The 19,647-nt window shown below is 40.5% G+C and overlaps 1 protein-coding gene and 1 long non-coding RNA gene across 2 annotated transcripts in view; one reads left to right on the top strand and one right to left on the bottom strand.

Moving 5' to 3' along the window:
- MKLN1 (muskelin 1) overlaps positions 1-19,647 on the bottom strand; it is a 354,266-nt gene that overhangs the window by 248,794 nt on the left and 85,825 nt on the right. The window lies entirely within an intron of this gene.
- Positions 1-19,647, top strand: part of LOC307191348 — a 60,109-nt gene that overhangs the window by 10,531 nt on the left and 29,931 nt on the right. Inside the window, exon 3 of the long non-coding RNA XR_013829712.1 lies at positions 5,831-5,986. This is a non-coding gene — a long non-coding RNA (uncharacterized lncRNA). The remainder of the gene's footprint in view (positions 1-5,830; positions 5,987-19,647) is intronic.

The raw sequence follows: 19,647 nt of genomic DNA, 5'->3' as shown, positions 1-19,647 counted from the left end.
CCTCAAAGTCCTTCTAGTCCAATGACTGGCATATAGCAGGCACTCAATAAATGTATTTGGATGCATGAATGAACATTTGAACACCTCTGGAGATAGAGAGTTAATTCACTATCCCATTGGTCAGTTTAATACATTTGGATCAGCTTGAATGATTGGAAAATTACTTATATGAAGCTAAAACCTATCAGCTTCTAACTTGTACCAATTTGTAACTGCCCTTCACAATCACACAAAATAAGTCTGAGCCCTCTTCAAAACAGCCTTTCAGCTATTTGACAATACCTCCTTCTATGCTCTCTGTGACACATCCTCTGGTCTCCAAGCTGAGGAACCTAATGTTTTAAGTTTTTCTTCTTAGGTTATACAGTAGTTACTAAAGCTCTTAATACCACCTTTACCCTCCTCTGGGCACATTTGGGTTTGTCATTCTTCCCTGTTCAATGGGTACTCAGGACAGAATGTCATATTCTTGGCAACACTGACCAGCCTGTGTGGGTACCAATTGCCCCTTTTAGTCAGGACTCCGTACCTCAATTAACGCAGCTTAATATCATAACAGTCTCTTGGGTGGCCATATCACCTATTGACTCATTTTGAGCTTGCGGTCAAGCTTCCCACCTCTCTTCTCTCCTCTTCCTGGCCCCCAGCATACACACTAATTCACTAGATGACCTTAAACAAATCACCTCTCTGGGACTCATTTCTCATGTGAAAAATGAGGGGGTTGGACCAGGTGATTTCTGAGTTGTTTTTCTTTCCTGTTCTAATATTCTTTGAGTCTAAAACAGGAAGTTTCAGGAGAGCTCACGTTGTACTTTTACGTAGACTCTTTCACCCACAGCAGCATGAGAGTATAAATCTGCCTGGAAACATTAAGCTTGTCAAACAACTTGAAGCTCCACAGGTACTTTTTCTCAGCTGCATTAAGCTTATATTCATATGCTTATATAAGATATGTGGACAGTGTGTGGTAGATTGTATTTATACACTAAGGCAATGGACTCTGCTGAACTGTAGTAGTGAGGGAGGGAGAAAATAAGGCTCAGGCAGAAAAAAAACTGAGAGCATGAGGGCAAACAAGGTGTGGTTTTCTCTGATGGAACTCTCCATAACTATTTTAAGGGAGAGAGACCATGAAAAAGAGGATATACATTTCACTCAGCTGAAAGCCTGGTGTGATGTCTTGTCAGTTTCCTCATCTCACTTCACACACTGTCCTAACGTACAAAAAAAAAAAAAATTACTCTCAGCCAACTGGCAAATAAATGTGTTTGCTGTTTGGGGTAATCAAACTATATCTCCATACCCCTTGCCCTTGGCTAATTTCTTATAAAGCAGACATTTTTCATGATTTTAGCTGACTAATTCCTCCTGGTATTTCTGCCTGACAGTCCTCGATCCATGCCTAAGAGGTTGGATCCACTTCCTACCCTAGACTAAGATTCTACCCATTATTATTTGACCTCTTTTGAAAAACTCATTGCCAGCTTTATAACCTGATCTGGGCATACTCCCCATTGGGGCCTGCATTTCCTGTGGATGATGCATTGGTTTCCTAGGTGACGGCAGGAAGGAACAGACCTGTTAGCTTGTGGCTTCTGACTCACTTGCTGCAATGGACGTCACAGAATCGTGGCTGAACAAGTGGATGCTGATAAAAGCATGTGCTTAAGCGGGGCACTGGTGGTTAAAAACCATCCCATTGTACCAGCTCTCCCTCCCACTAAGCAAGCCGACAGACTGACATAAATACCAGATGTGAAAAAACAGTCAACAGATTTGGAACCTCTCTGAACTCCCGGTCCTATAGAAGTGCACAGTGGAGACCTATTTACAACCCCAATGTTTTGTTCCTTTCCCTGTTTAGAATTTCCTCTTCTTTTCTGGAATGTGTAAGTACCAGGATTCTCTAATGAAATGTCTGATGGAGGCTGAAGAGGGGGAGGTGGAGACAAGCCAAAAACTCACCAGAAGCCTGTTTACTAAGGTGACATCTCCTTTTGATCTTTCACATTTGTTCCCTGAGAGGGGAAGTAAACTCACAATGAACTAACAAATTATCAGAGTCCAGAATAAAAAACACATTCTGTTGGGCAAATTTCATGAAGCCTAGAGACAAGGAGAGACACGCATGCGCGTGCACACAGACACACACGCACACACATACAGAGATTAACTTTCTAGTTACCTCTTTTGCTATCAACTGATCCCAGCAACGTACAAGTCAAAGAAGACTGCCTGGGATAAAAAACACAAAGAGCTCCTTTGTCCTTCACAACCGAACTACTGAAGACTGAATGGATTCTTTCGATTCTTGAATTCCTTAAATGACCAACAAACCTAAAGTTTCCCTACCGGGAATAATGCCTCTTGTTTTCCACGGAGCCTTAAGGGATGCTTTAAATAGCATCAGCAAGCATCCGAATGAATTAAGACAGCAAATGTAGGTTAGCTTTATTTAGACAGATAAAGACAAGCAGAGAAAGTTGTCTGGTTCAAGGGCAGTGCAGCCTGACAGGACAGCATTTCTCAGAGGAGGGGAAATTGCTTTCGGAGAGAGATATTTCGGGCAAAGAGCAAAGATCCTTGGATCACCATGGGAAGTGATGCTAAATTCTTCCATACAGAGGAAAAGGAATTAAGAATGACTTGCCACTTGTTGAAGGAAAGATCTATGGATTTAAAATGTAAAACAGAACTTGGCATCCTCTTCTCTCTTTCCCATTCCTTAGGCAGACCATCAGAAAGGAATGTTTCCCAGAACATAAAATGGGATAGGGATTTTATGAGACTACTTCAGACGGGGATTTGAGAGCCTTAGCAAGTTCTGAGTCAGAAAATGCATCCAGTTGGAGGGGTCCCTGGAGATGTGGAAGCCCAGAAAGCAGGGAAACTGTCAGATATGGGGGCATTCACTTACTAAACAAAAATGTAGATGCTTGGGAAAAAGTTGCAGTCAATGGCCATTATCTTGTAATAACTTTTAAAGGAGTATAATCTGTACACTGAATCATAATGCAGTATACCTGAAACTAATATAATATTGTAAATCAACTATACTTCACTTAAAAAAAAGTTGCAGTCAGTGAGTTTTGTTTATTTTATTCTTCCTTTGCCCACAACCCTTAGATTATTTCCTGAAAATAAACTCCTTATGGAAAGAAGTGGGTCTAGAAAAAAATATAAGTTTCTGTGATGTTTATGGTTTCTTCACTTTCTAAATATTTGCTGGTTTCTTCTCAACTGAAAAAGCCAAATGAGGGACTTCCCTGGTAGTCCAGTGGTTGGGAATTTGCCTTCCAATGCGGGGTGTGGGGGGGTGTGGGTTCCATCCCTGGTCGGGGAGCTCAGATCCCACATGCCTTGAAGCCAAAAAAAAAAAAAATCCTAAAAGCGTAAAACAGAAGCAATATTGCTTTGTGAATAAACCAATTTATACATAATACATTATTATGTTCCTAAAGTAACACTGAATTTAGACTTGTAAAAAAAATTCAGAAAATCTAAAAGTTTAGATATGCATTGATTTCTATTTCCCCCACATCTAATTTTTAGATGTTTTCTTTCTCAAGGGTCTCAGAACTTCTAAAAATTATACATCTTTATATATCACCAAGGCAGGTATCATAGTGGAAATATGTTATAACCCTGTCACAAAGCAAAATTTAAATTTCATTTTGAATTAGGTGTTTATGCCACTTTCTTTATACTTACTATTCATTCACTCATTTCATTCTTTCCTTCCTTCAACAATTATTTACTGACTAGCTACTATGTGCAAACAGAGTGAGCATCAGTCTTACTTGCTTTGCTTCTTCTTCACCAGGTACTTTTCTTTCCCTAGTCAATTCTTCTCAACTCTGTCCATCCTAAATCCATTCACTAGTTACCTGGTAAAATAGCATATGGACTAATAGTTCATCCAGTTGGGAAGTACTGTTTCACACTATAACCAAAACACACACAATTTCCCTAGTTCACTGCCCAAAACTGCACATGCCTTTTTTTTTTTTGAGGTTGAGGTATGGTTGATGTTTGATATTATCCAAGTTTCAGGTGTACAACATAGTGTTCACAATTTTTAAAGATTATATTCCATTTATAGTTATTATAAAATGTTGGCTATATTCTCTGTGTTATACAATATATCCTTGTAGCTTATTTATTTTATACATAGTAGTTTGTTTCTCTCCATATGCTTTTAACTCTTTGTGAGACTGGAAAATCAGTTAATCATTTGAAGCCATTATAATTCTAAGAAGGTGATGGAAAGCCAGTTCCTTTATTTATAAAGTAACAAATTCAAAAGATTCATATGAGATCTGATGCCAAGCTTATTTCAGTATTATATTAACTTCTTATAAAACCTCCTCACCTAAAGCCAATTCTATAAATTTTTCATTTGTATGGTTACAAGAATCTAATCAAAAGGAAAACTACTCTTTCACTTCTTTTTGGTAAAGAGACTAACATGAATGGAAATGAAAAACTTAACATCTCTGGGATCTACATTTCTTGCTCTGACACCTTTAGTCACTTAACTATTATTAGAGTATCTTTATCAAAATAGTGTGATTTGTACTAATAATGAGACTTTTAAAATGTTCTTCAGTAAGTCAATCTCAGAACTTGTTTTTAATATTTTTTAAGTGCTAAAGGAAAAAAACCAACTCATATATGGAAGTAGAAGGCAAAGTTATAAGCAATCACTGATCCAAATAAATAAGATACTATGAATATAACTTTAAAAAATTACAGCAATTTGTGTTCTCCATGTTTGCTGCACTAAATATTACTATTTCTGTAATTTTAACAATGCTCTATAAAGAAGAAAACATTGTAATAGTATTTGACTAAGTAAAATAAGAGTCCCACATTTTATTTTTATTTTGTGACATTTGTGGCTCTTCAGCATGAAGCTGGCATTTTTCCTCTTCTGATGTAACTTCCTTCTCTGTTTCATTTTGTTTTGGTCGGGGTTATTTCAACCTCTCCCTTCTCTGAGCGGTCTTTCAGCTGTCTGTGAGATCCCAAGCTGTCACTTTGCTTCCTGAATATCCACTTCTGTTTTCTGTGGCAACACCTGCAGATAAACATCTAGCCGGCCATCCAGGTGGACACACACCTCCACACTCTCAAATTCATACATACACAGACACAGGTATACGCATGCGTGCTCAACTCCTCCACCCTCCCCCAGGGAGCTCAAACTACTCTAGCTGGTTTTTGGCCTTGGCAACAAAAGCAGCAGCAAAGCTTCTAATGTCAGTTCTCTGATCAGAACCAGTACTAATAATGTTGTTGCTGCCAAGGAAGAACTTAAGTCCCCTAGACCAAGGAGAAGACAACTGTATAGGGTAAAGATGGTAGAGCCAGATGCGTCAGGCTGCATACAGTGATCAGAGGGAGAGGAACAAGAGTTGGGGTTCCTCTACCTGAAGTGCTCTGCCTTCATTGTTGACAGCCATGTACTGATTTTTTTTTTTTTTTTTTTTCATGTACTGATTTTTTAAGACTCGGCTCAAGTATCACCTCTTTCTGAAGCTCTTCCTGACTGGTTGACTGTCCTTTCCTCTGTTCCCATAAAATCCTTGTTTGCTTAGATGCTTATCTTCTCCCCTATTCCCCCAAAACCCATTAGATTGAAACTTTTAAAGGCATGGACCTTGGCTGATTCATCTCAGTACCTGACACATAGCAGGCATTCAATAAATGTTGTATGGGTGAACAGAGTCCACTGCTCCCCTCCCATGGGTGAAAGTAGCAACTGACTTTTGGTGGAGGGGGAAAGAAAAGGTTGTCCTAATGGTGTGTTTTCTCCTCTTTAAAGTTAACATTGGAAGTAAAGAGAGCAGCGTGATGCTGTGAGGATGGCCCTCCACGTGTGAAAATAACTGAGCAACGAGCAGAGCAGCTGTCTCATCACTGTCCCTATCACTGGGATTTCTTCAGGTGACCAATAGATAAGTCCAATCCTACTTACAAGGTAAGCCTTTGAAAACCTTGCAAGTGTGAATGAGAAGAAAGTGTTGTATCAAGGAAGGTTGTATTAGGAATGGGAAAATATGGCCCGTATATGTTAAATTGATGAATATGTTTCATGTTCCAGAGTAAAATGTTGGAACATTTTAAATGTTTTAACATCAAGGAAGGGTAAGGATAAGACAGAACTGTGTTGGGTTCTTTACTTGCCTGATCTCATTTTAATCCTCACAAAGAGATCTTATTGTCTTTGTTTTATAAGTGAAGAAAGTGAGGCTTGGAATGGATTAAAATTGGGAAGCCACCTCAGTACTAATACTTAGCAGAGCTTAGATTAGAACCCAAATTTGTCTGACTCCAAAATCCTTCTTACTGTTGGTTCCTCTCAAGAGCTATTTTTTTAAATTATTTTTTCTTTTTTTTTAAATTAAAAAAAATTTTTTTTCTTTCTAACTAAATTTTTAAAAATTATTTATTTATTTATTTTTGGCTGTGTTGGGTCTTCGTTGCTGTGTGTGGGCTTTTTCTCTAGTTGCGGAGAGCGGGGGCTACTCGTCATTGCAGTGCACAGCCTTCTCATTGCGGTGGCTTCTCTTGCTGCAGACTACGGGCTCTAGGTGCGCAGGCTTCAGTAGTTGTGACACTTGGGCTCTAGAGTTGACTTTAAGTTTTCAGAGAGGTTGAAAAATATATGTATTGAGCACTGACGATAGGCCACACACAAGGCAGGGCAGCATGAGGGTATAATAAACCATCCTCTGCTCAAGGAGCTGAGTAGCTAGTGCAGGAAGCTGACACATAAACATGGGCTGAACAATAGATGATGAAATCAGGGCTACTGTGAAGGGAGGTGTCACGAGCTGCTTGAGAACTGGGGGAAGGAGTGGTTGGTCCTGGTCACGCATGGAGGGCGAGGAATGTTCTACAAACCACGGGAAGATGGCATTTTGAGGAGGCCAGGGAGGACTCAGCAAGCATTGGGGTGCTGCAGAGTAAGGAAGGGAACATATAACAGGAGTGGAGTGACAAGTTCAGTGAGGTCGGCGTACAGGGGTGTATGGTTGGAATAATGGAGGGTGAAGGTTGGTTGGACCCAGACCGTGGAAGGCTTTGAATAGGAGTCTGAACTTGAAATGAAGAGTTACTGAAGGTTTTGAAATAGGGGAAGCCAAGGATCCAACCAAATCCTTGACTAAAACATCCGAAAGTATTGCTGAATCCATCCTGACACCAAATCACAAGTACAAAAAGTACACAAAACAGAAAAATATAGAAAATCAATATTCTTAATCAAGACTCAACAAAGTGGCCTGCTTACTTCTGCGGAAACAGCAAATGAAGGGATATGTGACCGAATCACCAGCTCAAACCCCACCTGCCCTCTTCCTTCTGCTTTGGCCAAAGGTGGTCCCATTCTCTTGATTCCTAAGACTACCTCATCAACAAGAAGACCTGGGGCAACAAATACAATCCCTTCCTCCCCTCAAAAGGAAAAATTCCCACAGAGAAATGAAAATTCCCCTCACTTCCTTCCTTTCTTCAGAAGTCAGCCCGTGAAGATTGCTTAACTGTTCTGTCACCTCAATACACCAGACAAACATCCTAGAATGGGAACTGGATCCTGATGGCTTAATTGAGTTAAAAGGAAAAGGGTAGATCTTCTAAAAGCCTCTCAATGGTTTCAGAGTGCCTCTCACGTCTCTGAAAGCCCAGTGGTGGTTCTCAGTTCCTCAGCAAGAGTGAATGAATTTCCTAGCACAGAATTCAAAAGCACTGGAAGTCAGCAGTTCTGAAAGACTGCAGAAAGGTCTTGTTTACATTTTTCTCTTGGGCTGAAACCCATCTATTTAAACTTTAACTAGAGGCAATTATAAAACCGTGGTGAGGGACTACTTCCCTGGTGGTGCAGTGGTTAAGAATCCGCCTGCCAATGCAGGGGACATGGGTTTGAGCCCTGGTCCGGGAAGATCCCACATGCCACAGAGCAACGAAGCCCGTGCGCCAAAACTACTGAGCCTGCGCTCTAGAGCCTGAGAGCCACAACTACTGAAGCCTGTGCGCCTAGAGCCCGTGTTCCGCGACAAGAGAAGCCATCGCAATGAGATGCCCACGCACCGCAACGAAGAGTAGCCCCCGCTCGCCGCAACTAGAGAAAGCCCACGCGCAGCAACGAAGACCCAACGCAGCCAAAAAATTAATTAATTAATTAAAAAATAAAAATAAAACCTTGATGAGCCGGAGATGGGCAGCCCAAGATGGGGAGACAGATGCCAACAGACTGGCATTGAAGGAGGAAAGAGAGGGAATATTTTGAGAAAGGAGTCAAGGAAGAACTACAAAGAAGGTTTTAGAAACAAAAGGTATCACCTAGGAAGCTGCTTTTCAGGAGAATAGGGAGAGAAGTAGTGGGCGAGGGGAGGGAAGAAGGCAGGAGAGTGGGCAGGGAAGACAGGTAGGTGGGTAGGGCTAAGGTTGTCACGATCCCACCAGTTCACAAGTGCCACGCTGTAAGAGCTGACTGCTGTAGCTCCTACTCTTTATACCTTTTTTTTCCCTCTTGGGTCAAAAGTTCATTAACCCAGGGCATCAGTGGGTCTGAGAGGCCTGCCTGGAGCAGACATGCCCGGCTGCCAGGACACAGGCTCTCTTCCCCGAAGGCCAAGCCTCCTCTTCGATTCAGGTTTTCCTGGCAAAGACCCACCTTGGAGTTGATGAGCAGTCCAGTGACGTCAGAGGAAATACCCCACTTGACAAAGGACCCTGCTCCAGCTGCCAATAAACTGAACTCGTTAGCATGCCCTGATCTGGGCCCTAAGATTTGGTGAGCCCGAAGAACAAACTCAGAGAGAAATAGCTGTTGCTCCAAAGTGAATGTTTTTATTCTGGATTTGAGGATGTTTGTGGACCTGACATTGACACTAGGGCCAGTTTTAGATGCATACACAAATATGGGGAGATCTACAAGACACAAGCACCCCACCACCACCCCATCAAGCTCTCTGTGTAGAGGAGCCTGACATTCTACCCCTAGATATTCACTCCTTTGAGTTTCCTAACTTTTTGGTTTTGAATGTCCTTATTAACATGCAAACGCAGTACACAGAAGAGAGCCCTTGTCTGAGATGTAATCAGCTAATTTTTTAGCAGGAATTCACTTTCTATCAATTCCATCCAGATTAGAACTAGGGCTCTGTGGGAGGAAGATCCAGACAAGCATCGTGGAGATGGAGAATGGGCAGAGGCCTCGGAAATTATAAGCAGGGAAGCTGGCAGGCATCACAGAAGATGCCAGAGACAACTGAGACCGGCACCTCAACATAAGTCAGCAGCTGAAAGCCAAGCTCATCTTAATGTTTTGTGAAACTTTCTTCTCTGCTAACCCAGCTCTTAGCAGGGAAAGCCATTTGGGGCACAGCCAGAGGATGACAGGGAAGGTCAGAGGATTTGCAGATATTCGGGGCCAGGGCAGGGTCTCCCAGGGCACAGAGGCCAAGGTCGTGGGCTTCTCTCCAGACTAGCTTGCTACTCTCACAAGAAGATCTGTCCCACAGCTCTGAGCTGTACCCCCAAGTCCAGCCAACCATCTAAAAATATCATGATGCTGTTTGTAAGGGCCTGGGTGGAGAATGTGGGGATGGCTCCCTGCAAGCTCACTCTGATTCGGGACAGACAGATCCCAGGGTAAGATTCTTGCTTATGTGTGTGTGGGTATGAGGGGAGACTTCATAAGAGGACTATTGATATTTTATTGTATTAAACATACACTGAAATTTTATTTCTTAAAATTTGTATGAGTAGAAGTTGCTTTTTTGCATCCTTATCCCTAGAGAGAGAAAATCTGCTTCTGATGTCGTGTTCAGGAGGTAGCCTGTGAACGACTGCTAGCAGATATCCCAAGAGCTGCACAGAAATTTCCAAGGGATATACACATTGCCCAGCACCTACCAGAGGGTGTTATACCTTGGAGAAGATATTTTGTAAAATCACACATGAGATTTTCAAGGGAAATCCTGGGGGACCGTACATAAAACCAGACAGGAAACAGTATAGTGGTAAAAAACACAGATTCAGGAGCCAGGCTGGCTGGGTTCAGATCCTGCCAGTACCACTTAGCTCTGTGACCTTGGACAAGTCACTTAACCTCTGTGGGCCTTAGTTTTCTTATCCATAAAATTCAGATAATAGTAATTCTCAGTTCACAGTTCTCAGGGTTGTTATAAGGATTAAATAAGTTAATATTTAAAGGGTTAAATGAGTTAATATTTAAAAGCACTTAGAACAGTGTTTGTCATAGCAAGAACTATTTAAGTGTTACATGTGAAAAGTAACAAATCAAATCTCCAGGTCTGGAAACCTCACTTGGTTCTATGATTGACCCTGTCTCCAAGAAGGCCTTTGGTTGGCTCTGGCCTGCACTTAACCTCCCACCATACCAGCATGAGGAGACAGAAGAAAGATACCCTGGAACCTTTCACCTCCAGGCTTCCCCTCAAGCACTAGACAAGGCACTTGTGTCCTACTCTGAAGCCTAGCAATGTGCATGCCCAGGGCTGAGGCCAAGCCAGAACCACCAACGGGGAGCTCTGTCTGGTGCCTGGGCCAGAAATGGGAGTTCCTTATTGCAAACCCCTCAAGCCCTTGGCAGGCTCCTTGCTTGTGCTGTCACTAAATGCTGCCCCAAGCCAGGGTTACAGAACACAAGGAAAAGCCCTAATTGAGAAAGGTAGAAAAGCAGAGAAACGAGCAGGTGGCAGGAAGAAGGATCAGGGCAAGAGGAGACCTAACACACACGGAAAAAAGTAGAAAAGCTCTAGTACGTGCAAGGAAACTTTTTTTGTCTATTTTTGATCAAGTGAAAAACACAAACACAAGAGAATAAACTGAGCAACTAGAATCAGACTGAGCCAGTGAAGGGAGGGAAGAGGCAGCAGAACTGCAAATACATGCTAATTACCTCACCCTTCCTCAGGGACCTGCAAGCATGGCCCCAGAGCCATTTGTACCACAGCCTAATAATGATTTCATTTCACGGACTTGCTTCCACTTTTTTTCTTAACAAAGTCCATCACAACTCTGTTTTGGGAAGTAGAAACAGTATCTATCTTTAGGAAACTTAACTGCCAAAAAAGCTCGGATAAGCATAATTAAGAAGTAAAGAATAGTTGGATAGTTGGTGTGACTAGGACAAATACCAAATCACAAATATTTTAAATTCTTCCCCTTCTGGGCCCTAAGCAGAGAGGTGCCTTTGTTTGCTGAATTGGCTCACAGATGACTTGGCTTTTGTGTGTTGTGTAGGATGTCGAATGGGGAGGAGAAACCAGAGGAAGGTCAAATATTTGTCAAGTGCCTACTATGTATCAGGCATTCGGCTAGATGCTAGAAATTCAAGAGTGAACAAAACAGGCAGGTCCCTGTCCTCATAAAGCTAACACTTTTTTTTTTAATTGTAGTAAATTACACATAACATGAAATTTACCATCTTAACTCTTTTTAAGTGTATAGTTCAATAGTGTTAAGTATGTTTACACTGTGGTGTAAATACTCTCTAGAATTTTTCCATCTTGCAAAACTAAGACTCTATGCCCATTAAACAATCCCATTTCCCCTTCCCCCTAGGCTGGGGCGACCAACATTCTACTTTCTGTTTCTATGAATTTGATTAACCTAGATTCCTCATAGAAGTGGAATCATACAACATTTGCCTTTTTGTGACTGGCTTATTTCATAATATCCTCAGGGTTCATCCATGTTTAGCATGTGTTGAAATTTCATTCCTTTCTAAGGCTGAATAATATTCCATTGTATGTATAGACCTCATTTTGTGTATTCATTCATCTGTTGATGGACACTTGGATTGCTTCCACCTTTTGGCTATTGTGAATAATGCTGCTATGAACATGGGTGTAAAATATGTCTCACTCTTTTAAGGAGCTTATCCCATCATATTTGGATTATTTATTTGCCCATTAGTTGGGCCAACTAGGTGGGTAGCTGCACAAGGACCTAGGTTATTTATCTTTGCATTCCAACTTCCTGTATAGTGCTGGCACATAGTAGGAACTCAATAAATATTTCTTGAACAAAATAATTTATTTTTACACTTCTTAGTCACTACTGCAGCAGCTGGCTGTTTTACATATCTTAATAAATCAGTTTTGCAATTTTTTTTTTTTTTTTTGGTACACGGGCCTCTCCCTGCTGTGGTCTCTTCCGTTGCGGAGCACAGGCTCCAGACATGCAGGCTCAGCGGCCAGGCTCACGGGCCTAGCCGCTCCCTGGCATGTGGGATCTTCCCGGACCGGGGCACAAACCCGTGTCCCCTGCATCGGCAGGCAGACTCTCAACCACTGTGCCACCAGGGAAGCCCTAAGTTTTGCAATTTTAATGAATGCTATTTTGATTATATTTACATACTAAGCTAGTTTATGTAAGGGGATTAGTATTAAAAAATCTAAATCTTAATCAAAATTCACTTTTTAGATGAAATGCTACTGACAATTCCTTCCCACTCACTTTGGTTAAAATCAACTCTTGCTGCTCTTATTTTTCTCCCTCCTTTTCTTTCTTTTCCTCAAGTCATAGCATTGCATAGATCTTGAGGACTTCATTATGGGTCTCCTTAATTCAGGGGACATCCTGATGAATAGAGCTAGGCATGGGCCTAGAGTTTGGTTTTCTCAGCTCAAAACCTTGCATTGAGGGTCATTTTCTACAAGGCACAGCATGAACAAAGCACAGCCCTACCTCTGGAGGAATCTATCTTATTCTTGGCCACAATTAAGAAAGAGGCCTCAGTTTTCTCGGGTGTAGAAAATAGTATTTACCTCCATTCCCCATTACCCACGTGACAAACACAGACACAACTCTAACATTTACAAAACACAAGGAGCTGAAAGACATTGTGAAAATTCTGAGTAGCACTGTCTTTGATGATAATTACTATAAATAGTATCATCAGTTTTAGAAGCTAGCTCTGTAAATCCTTTACAAAATAGACATTTAGAACTATGATTTCTAGTCAAGGTAGCATTGTTGTACAAATCTTTGGGGTACTTATTCAGCTCCAAACATAAAGCAATGGTTTTTAAAATGTAAAAGAGAAAAACGAAAGACACAGTTGGCCCCAAGTATAAACTTTTCTACGGGCCAGAAATGCAAAGCAACGAATAAGAGGGAAGACATGGGCCTGTTGGCCTCCAGGTATGAAAGGAGGTAGAAAATGCTCTAAAGGGGCTTCTGCAGGGGAAGGGAGACTAAAAGTGATCTTCATGGGGTGAGGGAAGTGGATGGGAACCAGACCAGATTCACTGCTTGAAACTATGGACTACACTGTGAACCTTCATTCCCATACTCACAAACTAGCTTGTTAAAGAGCTGACCACTGCCTAATGATGGGCCTTTCATGAGGGAATGATGAGGCAGGAAGACAGGACACATGATAGGAAACTGGATCAAGCAACCACAGACCTCCATGACTGACTTATGACATCTCCATCAACACAGTAAGGGAAAAAATAGATAAACTCTCTTTATAGATAAAATGATTGTCTATAAAGAAAATCAAACAGACTATACTGAAAAAAATATTATAACTAAAAAGACAATTCAGCAAGGTTGCTGGGTATAAGATCAACATACAAAATTCAATTGCAATCCTATACCTCAGTATTTATCCAAGACAATATTTAATAGCAAAAAAGGACACTATTCTTAATACTAATAAACAATAAAGTGCTTAGGAATAACAAAAACATAAAGTGTGGATTTATATATAAAAAACTTTTATGGAAAAAGTTAACTAAGATTTAAATAAGTAGATATGTATCATATTCATGAATTCAAATATTCATTATAATGAAGATGTCAGTTCTCCTAAAGTTAACATTTCATTTCAATGCAAACCCAATTTTAAAAATCGCAGGGACTTCCCTGGTGGCACAGTGGTTAAGAATCCACCTGCCAAGGCAGGGGACACAGGTTCAAGCCCTGGTCCGGGAAGATACCACATGCTGCGGAGCAACTAAGCCTGTGCGCCACAACTACTGAGTCTGCGCTCTAGAGTCTGTGAGCCACAACTACTGAAGCCCGCGTGCCTACAGCCCATGCTCCGCAACAAGAGAAGCCACCACAATGAGAAGCCCGTGCACCGCAATGAAGAGTAGCCCCCGTTCGCCACAGCTAGAGAAAGCCTGCACACAGCAACGAAGACCCAGCGCAGCCAAAAATAAATAAATAAAATAAAATAAATAAATTTATAAAAAAAATCCCAACCTGCTTTAGTAACATGGAACAATGATCACAAAATTCATGTAGAAGAGTATAGGGTCAAACTTATTATAGTAGTTGGGGATTCCTTTGGCTGCAAGTAAAAGAATGTAAAACTTAAAGTGGCTTAAATAATAAGATTTATTATTTTACATCTCAGGATGTCCACTGATAAGTGATTTCAGTATTGGATAATTCAGCAGCACAATGACATCATGGGAATCTGTGACCTTTTCTGTCTGCTTAGCCATTCTTGGTGTGCTGGACTACACTCCTCCCTTCAGAGTGGCAAGATGGCTGCCACAGTTGCAGACATTACATTTTCCTCCAAATCTATAAAAAGAGAGGCAGGGCAAGTCTGTTCCTTATGTACATTTTAAAAATACTTATTTATTTATTTACTTACTTACTTTTGGCTGCGTTGGGTCTTCGTTGCCATATGCGGGCTCTCTCTAGTTGCGGTGAGCGGGGGCTCCTCTTCGTTGTGGTGCGCGGGCTTCTCATTGCGGTGGTTTCTCTTGTTGTGGAGCACGGGCTCTAGGTGCGTGGGCTTCAGTAGTTGTGGCTCGCGGGCTCAGTAGTTGTGGCTCACAGGCCCTAGAGCACAGGCTCAGTAGTTGTGATGCATGAGCTTAGTTGCCCCACAGCATGTGGGATCTTCCCAGACCAGGGATCGAACCATGTACCCTGCATTGGCAGATGGATTCTTTTTTTTTTTTTTTTTTTTTTTTTTTGCGGTACGTGGGCCTCTCACTGTTGTGGCCTCTGCCGTTGTGGAGCACAGGCTTTGGACGCGCAGGCTCAGCGGCCATGGCTCACGGGCCCAGCTGCTCCGCGGCATGTGGGATCTTCCCGCACTGGGGCACGAACCCGTGTCCCCTGCATCCGCAGGCAGACTCTCAACCACTGCACCACCAGGGGAACCCGGGCAGATGGATTCTTAACCACTGTGCCACCAGAGAAGTCCTCTTATGTACATTTTTAAGTGAGAAGAAAACTTACCTATCCCAACCCATCTCCACTCTAGTGCAAGTCCACTTAGGTCTCATTGGCAAGAGATGCAACATATGCTTATGGCCAAACCAATCCCAATGGAATGAAATTACTTTAATGGGCTTAGACTGAGTACTATAAGATAAGGTTCATGGACACCTGTAAACAATTTAGGTTCAAGTTAGAAAGGAGAAAGAGACAATATTCTTTGGTCAGATAACCAACCGCAATACCCAAGGCAATTTTGAAAAGGAATAAGTCAGGGGGGTTGCCTTACCAAATATCAAATTTTTAAGAAAAATTTTTTATTGGAATATAGTTACTTTAAACGTTGTGTTAGTTTCTGCTATACAGAAAAGTGAATCAGTTATATGTATACATATATCCCCTCCCTTCTTTTTTAGATTTCCTTCCCATTTAGGTCACCACAGAGCATTGAGTAGAGCTCCCTGTGCTATACAGTAGGTTCTCATTAGTTATCTATTTTATACATAGTACTCTCTATATGTCAATCCCAATCTCCCAGTTCAAGTCCCCTTCCCCCTCAAATATCAAAATTTAAAACCAGAGGTGGTATAACAAACCAGGAGTGAAAAGATGAACTATTTAGGAAATATGTGTTGGAATAATTATACATGTATTTTCTCTTTCATATCACAAGAAGTTTAAGTTGGTTTAAAGACCTAAATGTGAATTGTCAATTTTTATACTTCTAGAAAAAATATAAGAGATTATCTTTACACCCTTGGGATAGAAAAATTTATTAAATAAAGCATAAAATATAAAGGAAAAGATTGATACATTTTACTGATTTAAAATAAGAAGAATTCATCAGCAAAGTGAAAAGACAGTCTTAGACTGGGAAAACATATTTTCCCAGACATAAAACAATCAAGGTATTAGTATTCAAAAATTATAAAGAACTCCTACAAAGCAAAAAGAAAAAGAAACACCTAGAAAGAAAAATTGGCAAAGGATATGAATAGGCCAATTAACAGAAGAAAAACCCTAATGGTCAACAGACATACAAGAAGATGTGAAATCTCGGTAGAAATTAAGGGAAAATGAAATAAAATAATAAAAAGTTACTATTTCATATCCATAAGTAGGCAAAAATTTTAATTCTGAAAAAACCAAAAGTTAGCGTCATGTGGGAAAACAATACTCTTAGAAAGCAAAATGATGATATATGTTAGTAGAAATCGTAAGAGCCAGCTGTTCCTCTTAGGTATATTGCCTATATTAGTGCTTCTCAGCCAGCAGCGATTTTGCAGTGTTTGAGGACGTTTCTGGTTTTCACACCTGTGTGTGTGTGGCGGGGGGGGGGGGGGGGGGGTGCTACTAGTAACTAGTGGGTAAAGGTGAGGGAAGCTGCTTAATACCCTACTCCACAACATAGAATTATTCAGCCTAAGAGTTCAATAATGCCAAGGTTGAAAAATCCTGGCCTAGAAAAACTTTCATATGGTGTTTGTACACCAGCAGGCTGCTATTTAAGCGTTAACTCCAGCATCGTTTGTTACAGCAAACAACAATAACAAACTAAAAACAACCTACATGTCAATAATGCAGGAGGATGGATAAGGAACTTGTGCATATTCTAACAAGGGAATAATGTACAACAGTTATAATTAATGAGTTAGTTCTTCAGGTTGCAACATGAGTAAGTCTAAAAAATAATGATAACTAAAAAAGCATTGCAGAATGTTATGTACAGCATGATATAGTATTCCTTTACATTTTACAAATACAAAGCAATACCATGTTTGTTTATGAATATATACATATAACAGAAAAGTATAAAAACATGCATAGGAATGATTTATAGTAACTTCATGATAGTGATTACTTTGGGGAAAAGAGGAAAGGAGAAAAAACGGAGAAAAACAGAGAAATGAATGGGATCAGGCTTCAAGTTGTACTTAAACCTTTTACAAAAATACAAACAAAAGACCCTAAAGCAAATAAGTCAAATATTGATTTGTTGAGTGTTGTATACTCAGATGTTTGTTAAACTATGTTCACTATTTTTCTGTTTGTTTGAAATATTTTATAATGACAACATTTTAAAGTATTTTATGAGCTGCATTTGCAAGAATGAGTATTCTTTGTGTGTCTCAGGAGCATGGAGATGGTAGAGGGAGCCAGTGTTTCCAGAAGAAACTGTGTCGCTCCAAAGGAAAATTAGAGAAGGGGAAAGTGACCCTTGAATAAAAAAGAGTCTATTCATCTAAAGACCCCTCCCAGGGATTCTTGGCAGGATGAGAGCTGGCTTTCCTGCTGCGCCAGTGATTGGTAGGCTATACCTCTGTCCATGGTCCTATTCCTCTCCCTCAAACAACCTTAGAAGAATTTAGAGGGAGGTTCAAATTTGCCTTGTAGGAAGACATTAAAGTGTTCTAGATAAAGCTAAGAAGCTGAGAGAAGAGGAAATATTGTGGGTACAGCAGATCTTGAGTATTTGGAAAAAAGTTCTGACAGTCTGCCATAGATGCTACCAGCAGAGGGAATCCTGCTAGACAGCCATTCTTTGTAACAATGATGAAAAGCATTTATCAGAGGAGTGAGCTCTGCTCACGCTGAGGTCTGCTCAATAAGGATGATACTGTCATCTCCCTAGCATTTCATATTTTTAAAGAAAGTTTCTTATTCCTAACGTTTTTCGTAATTTCTTTCCAATACTACCGTAAGACCAGTCGATATCCACCTCTTGCTTTTACAGAGATGGGGAGAGACTAGAAAAGCTTCTCCAAAGACTTAGGTTCTTTCTAGTAACCACTATTTTTACCTAAGCCACTAGGGATGAATAAACAATGAGAGTAACTCAACTGAGAAAGATATTTTATGGGCATCCCAGAGTAATCACCTATCTTTTAAAAAGAAACAACATTTCTTGAGATCCCAGGAGGTGTCTGGCACTACACAAAGTGATATGAGCGTGAGAGTGCAGAACATAATGTTTGGGAACATAATGTTCCTCCGGGGACTTAAAAATTAATGCAGATCCAAAACCGTTAAAAAATACAAAGGTTTGTTGTAATAAATTATGGAAAAACATAATGAAAGGTGTAGGGGCAAAAATCCCAAGCACAGTGATAAACTAGGGAACATGAAAGCAGAATATGATGGGCCAACTAACCTCAGGAAAACATAGACTCCCAGTATGGGCAGAATAGAAGATACCCTGTGAAGTCCATTTTGCAGACTTGGTTACTTGTCCATACACACAAAATCAATAGCTGTTTTTGATGGGTCACTGGCAAAAAAAAATGTACTCTTCTCTTCTATAGATGGGAGTCCAAACCATCCAGCATACAGTAAAATGTTTAGGAAAAAAAATATGTGGGTTGGTAAACTTTTAATCTACAAAACTATATGTCTAGTGGTGGATGATAGCACTAATGGAAATACATGCAATTGGGTTTGTAGATGCTGATTTTTAGCAGCAACCAGAAACTGTGCTAAAAGCTCAATTTGGCCTACTTTACATTCCCTGGGTAAGTGAGTGGGGAAATTTTCATGAGGCTATGTGTTATATTCAGTAGAGGGAATAAAGAAATACATGAACACTGTGATATAGAGGTAAGAAAGTATCTTAATAGAAATATGTACTCTAGTCTAGGACGTTTCTCCACCAAAGTGATGGAAAGTACTTGGAAATGCAGGGACCTAACTGGTCCTGAAACTGAACTTTCTCCATCACCCCAGCTTTCCTGTTTAAACAACTTCTACCTTGTTAACCTATTAATGCTACGAGTCAGTTTTATATATTGATAGTCAGCTTTTGATTTGAGCCCCCACATGGTCACTGCAACTTTGTTCACTTTTATACTTATCCTTTCACATTTTCTAGTATTACAGTAATATGAAAAGATAAAAATGTCTAGAAATTTTTATCCCTTGTATTAGGCAAGAAATTACACAGTCACATCCACATGGATATCTAATAGACATCTCAAACTGAAAATAGCCAAAAGAGAACTCTTGATTTTTTTCCCTTAATCTTCTTATATCAAATAACAAGAGGCTTAAACAGAATTTTACTTTTCTCATAAACAAGATGTCTGGCACTAGATGATTGCTGGTGTTGGTTCAGCTGCTCAACGCTACCATCAAGGACCCAGGCAATTTCTATTTTTTTCCTGCTTCACCATCTTTAACATCATCAGGTCTTTTGTCTTGTACTCATAAGAAGCCTGCTGTGTCTCCAGGCATTGTGATGGTGTTCAAGATAGCCATATCTATTCCCAGAAGGCTTTCAGTTAGGTCTCATTAGCCAGAAGTGAATCACCCCTAGCTGCAAAGAAGATGGGGGAATTGAATATCTAGCAAAAGAAAATGTGATTATTATGACTGAGTTACACCACTCATGATTCATCACTTGGGGCTGGACATCTTGTCTCC

Source organism: Stenella coeruleoalba, assembly GCF_951394435.1.
Source record: "Stenella coeruleoalba genome assembly, chromosome: 9".
NCBI classification, from domain to species: domain Eukaryota; kingdom Metazoa; phylum Chordata; class Mammalia; order Artiodactyla; family Delphinidae; genus Stenella; species Stenella coeruleoalba.
Note: the sequence above shows the minus strand (reverse complement) of the source record. Positions and strands in the feature narration are given on the sequence as shown.